Source organism: Carettochelys insculpta, chromosome 3, assembly GCF_033958435.1.
Source record: "Carettochelys insculpta isolate YL-2023 chromosome 3, ASM3395843v1, whole genome shotgun sequence".
NCBI classification, from domain to species: Eukaryota; Metazoa; Chordata; order Testudines; family Carettochelyidae; genus Carettochelys; species Carettochelys insculpta.
The window spans coordinates 145300092-145302351 of NC_134139.1; the positions used below are offsets into that span (position 1 = coordinate 145300092).

Consider the following 2260-nt stretch of genomic DNA (forward strand, 5'->3'; position numbering starts at 1 on the left):
CCTCCTGTTTAAACATTATTTCCATATTGTATATCTAATATCCTGTTGTTAATAGACATCCCATTCATAAAGCATCCATATTTTGCATTAATACTCACTAGACAGGATGATGCTGAGGATGAAATCTGAGCTTTAGTGAAGTGCATTGCCTCCCCCTCCTCCTGCTTCAGTGTCAATCTAGCTTTGTACTGCTTCCTCTCAGAAAAATCAGTCTCAATTGTGCTGAAGGCAGATCCTAGCATCACCTCATTAAAATTAAGCCCTCGCATTCAAAGGGACAATTTCCCTGCTTCTGACAGAGCTCCCTCATAACTATTCTACATCTATAACCCACCTAGAATAATGTATTCCTGGACTCAGAAAATACTTCTGATGCACGTTTTCATTATTGGGATGCCCCAATACTCACAAGTATCAAATACTTTCCACAGGCTGTGTAAGGACAGGATAGTTACACCAGTGTCAGCACACACCAATCACAAGGCCAGGGTATGTGAGGCACCTTCCAGTGACACAGAAACAGTGGAATGCAGGGAAGGGGCAAGACAAAGGAACCATTAATCTATTTCTGTGATACGAAGGTGAGTCTCCCACAATAATCCCCCTGGGATTGGCTTATTGCTGGGTACTAGTTCAACATTTAGGCAACCCAGGACTAGTATAATGGTGACAGAAAGCAACCTTTACATAAGCAAGAGGGGTGTGGGTGTTGTGCTGTGCATGCCTCAGCCTCAGGAGAATCAGAGTCATGGTTTTAGTCCTTCTCCTTTCAAATTAAAGAAGCTGAATGGTGTACTCAAACAACCCAGGTGTAGTGCTAGTATTGCAGAAAGTGTATTTCTAGCATGCATACTTATTGTATTATTGCACGTTGAATTATGTCTATTCAGTGGAAAAATGCACAATTATGTTCCCTTGTCCCTCAATCCTATTGTGTGAAAGCACACACTCAGCCACCCAGGGTTCATGACTAGGGTGACCATATCTCCTTGTCCTTATCATATCTCCTTGTCTCAAATATGGGACAGGTAGATATGGGGGAGGAGGGGTGGCTCCACCAGGCTGCCCCAAGCCCTGAGGAGCTGGTGCTCCTCCCTCTCCCCTTAGCCCCAGGGAAGAGACTGCATGGGCACTGCCAGCCCTGGAGCCCTGGGAAAGTGGCAGCTGTGGATATTCTTGGCCCTGAACCCGGGGGGACACGCTGGCAGCAGGTGCTGCTGGCCCCAGCGCTTCGGGAAGAAGAAGTCTTGGGCTTTCACACCCCCACCACCAGCCCCAGAGGGCCTAAATATGGGACAATTTAACTCTTTTAAAAAGTAAGTAGGGACATCTTTATGGCATCCCAAATACTGGACTGTCCTGCCTAATATGGGATGGATGGTCACCCTATTCATGACAGGCTAAGGGGGAAATGTTTTGGTGGAATTCCTTTGTCAAAACACTGGTAGCATCTCATAACTGGAAATACAATAAAAAAGTGGTAGTAGAGGAGTATTGTGCTTAAAAATATCCATCCAGGAGTGACTTCCATCTCACTCTTTTACAAATTATGAATTCCAAAGCTACCTCTACAACTGGTAGATGTTACAAATTGTTCAATGGTCTCGTGGTGTCCTTCCTGATACAATGCTAATTATGCTGAACTAATTTGTTAATGTTAATCATGATGAACTGGTTAATGTTAACCATACTATGAAAGAGGTGGGACTGGGACAGAGTCAAGGCAATATCAAAAAAGCATCTGTGTACGCATGGCCCTGACCTCTTCTCCCTCTATAGCGATTAGACAGGGTTGGTCAGCCTTCGCTAAAGGATGAGAGAGGGCCGCACCAGGCCACACACACCTGCTGGAATGATATGAGAGCTAGGGTGGATTAAATGATACAGAGAAGATTAGCATGGTCCCTGTGCAAGGAGGACATGCACATTCGTGAAGTATTCCATATTTTAACTCCGCCATGAAGCCACTGAGAGCTCTGTGCCAGTCCCAAGCCTGGATGGAGGAGGAGGGTTGGTCAGATGTGTGTCAATGCACTGACCATCAAACAACAATATGAATGAAATCTGATGCCAGTACAATCAAATGTTAAAAGATGCTGGCTCGGACATCACCCGGATAAAAAAGGTCTGCGATACCAATTGAGTGATCGGGATTGGGTCGATAAGTTGGCTACCGAAAGAAAATTACACCTAACACATATGCTATCCATTGGAACGTGGAACATCTGAACACTGTGGGCAACTGGAAAATTAGAACTGC

General features: G+C 45.0%; 1 pseudogene; it reads left to right on the plus strand.

The window, feature by feature from the left end:
* The first annotated feature begins 1872 nt into the window (after positions 1-1872).
* LOC142011728 (U6 spliceosomal RNA) lies at positions 1873-1950 on the plus strand (annotated as a pseudogene).
* Positions 1951-2260: the final 310 nt, after the last annotated feature.